General features: G+C 41.4%; 1 pseudogene; it reads left to right on the top strand.

Annotated features, from left to right (window-relative positions):
* Positions 1–4,364: 4,364 nt before the first annotated feature.
* Positions 4,365–5,940, top strand: LOC140502275 (AP-1 complex-associated regulatory protein pseudogene; annotated as a pseudogene).
* Positions 5,941–6,280: the final 340 nt, after the last annotated feature.

The following is a 6,280-nucleotide window of genomic DNA, read 5'->3' as shown; positions in this document are numbered from 1 at the left end:
AGATACCATCCCTTCTTAATCAGCTCACCCTGTGCTCTCTGTCTATATAGATAGATAGATAGATAGATCTATATATACATACATACATGTGTGTGTGTGTGGGTGTGTGTGTGTGTGTGTGTATAATCCCTCCAACTACCCAAATACTGAGAAAAGTCTCAAGAGTTACAGATATTGTCTTTCCATTTAGGAATGTAAACAGTTCAACTGTAGAAAGTCCTTTATGATTTTTCTTTCCTGTTTACCTTTTCATGCTTCTCTTGATTCTTATGTTTGAAAGTCAGATTTTCTTTTCAGGTCTGGTCTTTTCATCAGGACTACTTGAAAGTCCTCTATATCATTGAATGACCATTTTTTCCCCCTACTCAATTTTGCTGGGTAGGTGATTCTTGATTTTAATCCTTGCTCCTTTGACCTCTGGAATATCATATTCCAAGCCCTTCGATCCCTTAATGTAGAAGCTGCCAGATCCTGTGTTATCCTGATTTTATTTCCACAATCCTCAAATTGTTGCTTTCTAACTGCTTGCAATAGTTTCTCCTTGACCTGGGAACACTGGAATTTGGCTACATTATTCCTAGAAGTTTCTCTTTTTGGATCTCTTTCAGGAAGTGATCTGTGGATTCTTTCAATATTTATTTTGTCCTCTGGTTCTACAATATCTGGGCAATTTTCCTTGACAATTTCATGAAAGATGATGTCTAGGCTCTTTTTTTTATCATGGCTTTCAGATAGTCCCATAATTTTTAAAATGTCTCTCTTGGATCTGTTTTCCAGGTCAGTTGTTTTTCCAGTGAGATATTTCATATTATCTTCTATTTTTTCATTCTTTTGGTTTTAAAGAACTATTTTCTAAAGTGAACTTTTGAACCTCCTTTTCCATTTGGCTCATTCTGCTTCTTAAATCATTCTTCTCCTTATTGGTTTTTTGGACCTCTTTTGCCAGTTGACTTAGCCTATTTTTAAAGGTATTATTTTCTTCATCACTTTTTTGGGTCTGCTTTAGCAAGCTGTTGACTGACTTTTCATGATTTTCTTGCATCTCTCTCATTTCTCTTCCCAATTTTTCCTTCACCTCTCTTACTTGATTTTTCAAAATCCTTTTTGAGCTCTTCCATGGCCTGAGCCTACTGCATATTTAATTTGGAGGTTTTGCCTGCAGAAGCCTTAACTTTTAGGTCTTCCTCTGAAGACCTAAATTGTTCCTCCTCATCTGAAAGGATGGAAGGAAATACCTGCTCACCAAGAAAGTAATCTTCTATTGTCTTATTCTTTTTCCCTTTTCGGGGCATTTTCCCAGCCAGTTACTTGACTTTTGAGTTCTTTGTCAGGGCTCAGCTCAGGGCTGTGATTCAGCTCAGTGGCTCAATTCCCCCAGGGGCTTTAGGGGAAGGTCTCCCAGGGCTGCCCTCAGGGCTGAGATTCAGATCAGCTGCTCAATTCCACTAGGAGATCTAGACAGAGGGCTTCAAAAATGGAGGCTGCCACTGCTGGGAGTTCAGACTGAGCTCCCCTCTCCTGGGTGAAGGGGCCCTCCCACTGAACTTTGAACTGTTTGTGGGTTGAGCAGTCTGGGAACTGGTTACTGCTGGTGGCTCCCTGAAGTCTATTCAGAGTCCTGTCCCTGCCACGTCAGGCTGTGCTCTGTGTTTCCTGGGCTGTACTGCATGTGCTCCATGCTTCCTCCTTTTTTTTTCTTTATGACCGTTTCCTAAAGGTCTTAGAAAAGCCTGGTTACATGACAATCACCTGTAGGAACTTAGGGATATTAAGCCTGGAGAAAAGAAGATTTAATAACTGTCTGCAAGTATTTGAAGAACTGTCATATGGAATGGAGATTTGACCTGCCTTGCTTGACCCTAGAGGGCAGAGCTAGAAACAATGAACAGAAGTTGCAACAAGACAAATACAACATTAATGGAAGAAGAAAAAATTTCATAACAAAGTCATTTAAAAATGGAATTAGGTAGTAGATACCCTTTCACTTTAGGTTTTCAAGCAAAGCTAGTAGACAACTTGTCAGGTATGTTGTGGAAGAAATTTTGGATAATATATGAATTGGCTTCAAATTCAGATTCTGTAATTTCCAACTTTTTCTAAATAACTCTACTTATGTGTGATACTGGCAGTTGCTCAAACCCAGTTGCTCAAAATAACTCATCATTTTCCTCTAAAACTTGCCCCCTCCTTGACTTCTCTGCTTATAATATCCTCCCTGTCACCTAGCTTCTAGTCATCTGACTTTTCTTTCCCTATGTCAAAATACTTTGGAGGCACTCTGTTTCCCGAAGCTAAGGTCCAGCAAGCAGGCTGTACCCTGAGCTTGGCCTTACAACAGTCCTTTGTGCTCCGAATGATCTCACCCTCTGGCAAAGTGCATTGCTTCAGGTGTTCACTGTCCACTCTTTCCCAGGGACCTGAGAGCCATCCATCACTTTGCTTGACTTGTTCACAATCTCTACGTGAACCAAACCAGGTACTGTACCTTGCTATGAGACAATCAGCTTGGAGACTGCTCCCACAGGACCCAGGAGCCTCCCATGGGAAACTGCTATTCAAGACCTAAGAATGATTATGACATAGTCCAGCTCACTTATGTATACATAATCATTGCCTGTACCCCAAAGTGTTAAGCCCTTGCTTGCAAGTAATTTTCCTCACTATGAAATAAATTAGACTGCTGCTTTGTGTCCTGACACACCTGCCTCTCGCTGGCTCCAGCCATTCCCAGGTTAGAGACTAGCCCTGTCTGGACTGCATTCAAAATTCTGTTGACAACTAATACACACCACACATCCAATAAATTGCTTAATCCTGGTAATTCTGCCTCTTTAAGGTCTCTCCTTTTCTCTTGACTCCCACTGCAGCCATTCTGATGTAGGCTCTCATCTCACCTGATGTCTTTGTAGCTGGTCTTCCTGTCTCCATTCCATCCCCTTGCCAATCCATCTTCCACATTGCCAAGTTATCTTCCTAATGCACTCAATTTCTTCATTTATGTGGCCATTGCTTCTACATCCTCTGTTTTATCACAGTGGAGTTACCAGGAAGGGATCTTCCACAGAGGGAGACAGAGTCTAATTTGTGATATATACCACCAGGCACAAGATTGCCCCAACATTCCCCAGGACAGAGAGGATAATGGAAACCATGTTGCCTTAGTGTGCGTTGGACAAGAAAGCCATGAGATAGGATAAAGGGATGCTATTCTTCTGATCATGCAATTTTGAGTTCAAGAATGGGGGAGGGACCTTTTTGATCTACAGAGACACAGACATAACAACCAGTACCAGTCAGAAGACAAGATCTATGAGAAGGGCTTGTAAGTTGAAAGCAGAGATGGCAACCAGAGGGAAATCGGGAGAAGTAAAAATGAAAATTGCTGAGATTCCAGTTATTGAGACTCCAGTTCAGCTAGTTAATTCTAAGGAAGCTAATTTCCCTTTTAATTAATGAGTTCATTTAGTTTTTAAACCAGAGGAGAAGCCCCTCACCCCCTTTCCTATTTTCCCTTCTGAGGCCATGAGTCTAAGACAGTGTGTACTCTTTTTTATTCCTTTCCAAGAGTTCTAGGTGTATACATCCTCACTTTTGAAGATCTGGGAGAGAATTGGGAAGATGGCTGGTGGCAAATGTGTCTACACATAAGTTTCTTTTTCACTATATTCCAAGTACAATCATCTATGTGATTACAGCATGCTGAGTGTTTAGAATCCAAATATACATTAAAAAGTTATATGAGAAAATGGAATCAACTATGATTTGACTAAGAAGAAATAGCAGTTTTCACAATTTCAAATTTTGTACAATATTTCATCCAATTAAATTCAAGGACAGCCAGCAAGGGATAAATTGAAGTGATTTAATACCACCAGTGTCTCATGAGCATAGCACTAAGGGAACCTAGGTGTTGTTGCCTAAGGGTGTGCAAACTGAGCATTTTAGGATGACCATCAAGGATACTGTAGCCTCTTAGAAAAGGGCTGCCTTGTCTATTGTTTGGGAAATAACTAAACAGGCTGTCGTGCAGGAATGTAATGAAATACTACTGTGCTGGGAAAAATGATGAATATATAGAAGCGTGAAGAATGCAAGAACCCACAAAGCCCTGTCAATTACAACAATATAAAAGAAACAACAACAAACTGAAAGTGTATGCTCTAAAATAATGATAAACCAAACTGGAATCCAAAAAAGAGAAATGACAAAGCACCTCCCTTCCTCCTTTACAGAAGGGGTGGGGGACAGGTATGATGCAGTGCAGGTGATGCCAAATGATGTGCTGTTTAGTTTTGTCTTCCTCTGTTTCTCCACTGAGAAAGAAAAGAGAAAGGGATATAGTGGGAAATGTAGGTAATGGAAAAATGAAAGTTCCCCTACGTCCAGACTCTGAATCTGGCCGTGGTTCTCTCTCTCTCTCTCCCGCGGCTCCCCCCGCCCCTGCCGCGCGCCTAGGACCCGGGCCGTCCTTGAGGTCCGGGGCTAGAAGAGCGGCACGCCCCGGGGAGCTGCTGGTGGGGCCAGTGCTTCGGGCTCCTCCGCAGGGAAGCGGCGGCGGAGGCTCAGAGTATTTTAGGACGTGCCCAGCAGGCGAGCATTTCATTATAGAGTTTGAAATCTAGTGGAAAGTGATGAAGGGGAAAGCCCAGGAAGTAGTCCTAGGCCCCTTTGGGAGGAAGAAATAGCTGACTTGAGAGAGAGGCGTTGGGATCCTGTTTGATGTGAAAATTCAGACCCAGCTAGCCTTACCAGACTAGACTTCTAGAAGCAGCAGCTTTCTGCGCGGCGCTGCGTGAGGCAGCCAGGGCAGCAAGGCGGCAGAGGATCGGAGAATATCCGTTAGGGACAGAAGACTTGGAATCCTGCCTGAGAAGTACAGTCACAAGAGGAAGGTTTTCCACGTAGGAGACTTTGATCAGAGGCTGCAGCTTTGACACCGAACACGGAAAGTAGCAGCGACTTCATGACCCAAGCCAAGTCAGCGAGGGGAAATGATGACAGCGCAGCCCTAGATCTAGTGGGAAGAGGAAGGAGTGGATAGAATGGCCCGTGGAGAGAACGACCCAGAACGGGAGAGGATGTTCTACGGATGCATTGAAATACCGCGGCTAGAAGACTGGAAGTCATCCTGCCTCCGCCTCTGACGATTCCAACAGTGGCGATCCAGAATATGCTGGGCTTGTGAACCTGTGTTAGAGCTGTCCGCCTCTGAGTTAAAAAACCTGAAGCAGATCTGCAAGACGGATAGGGTGAGATCATCCGGCCCGTAGGACAGTCATGACCAAACGCTGAAAAGCGGATAGAATGTATAAACGTTCTGAGCCTTTTTGTAAGGAAGAAAGAAATTATGTATCACAAGTTCAATAGCCAGGAGTAAGAATCTATCTAAATTCAGAATTCAGTGAAGTTTCATCATGGTTCTGTCATGCTTCTGAATATGCTGTAAAGAAGGTTCTTGTTGAGGTGCCATTTGGAGCAGATGGCCTCTGAGGTCCCTTTCAACTCGTAGATTGTATGATTATTAAAAACTATGTGCTCCAATTTATGCGTTCCAATTTGGTATCTGTAGATTTAATTGGTTTCCCTTTAAATAACTTGTACTTTCATTTTCTTTAATATTGTTTTTTAAAAACTTCTTATTTCAGTATCAGAACATGAAAATGATAAAGCATTTTTATTTGTTTTTCTCAGCAGCTATAAGAAGTAATTAGCAGCTTCAGAAAATGCTCTATTTCCTGAAAGTTTTTGAACTCTATTTTTATAACTTGTTTGAATGTAATCATTCTGTACTAGCACAATGAGTTCAATAAGCCTAACAGAACCCTAATACTCATTTCTGTCGAAGTGATATGTTCATGGTATTATTGCTAACAGGATTGGTATGAGGCCTGAAAGAGGTGGAATTGTATATTTTTTATCTGCTAATGATAAGACACAAAATTGAGGATATAGAGCTTAAGTGTTCCACATCCTGCTAGTTACTTTAGATTGTATTTTCAATTTCTAGGTAGTTTATTTTTTTAAGTCTACATTGGATGAATTTGGACTAATATTAAGATAAAAAACTTGCACAAAGGACTAAATTCTCTGTGAATGAATAATGTGGGAGATCCTAAAAAGATGTTATATGGTATTTTGAAGAATTTTTTCCTGTATGAAATGACAGATTTTATTTTGTTTTCTTTTTCCTTGTTTTATGTATGATAAAGGAAGGTGCTCTGAGAAGTAAAACTAGGTGAGTTGTGTTTTATAACTGCTGCTAGGATTCTGCAGGGCTTAG

Source organism: Notamacropus eugenii, chromosome 4, assembly GCF_028372415.1.
Source record: "Notamacropus eugenii isolate mMacEug1 chromosome 4, mMacEug1.pri_v2, whole genome shotgun sequence".
NCBI classification, from domain to species: domain Eukaryota; kingdom Metazoa; phylum Chordata; class Mammalia; order Diprotodontia; family Macropodidae; genus Notamacropus; species Notamacropus eugenii.
This window is presented reverse-complemented; position numbering and strand designations above follow the sequence as displayed.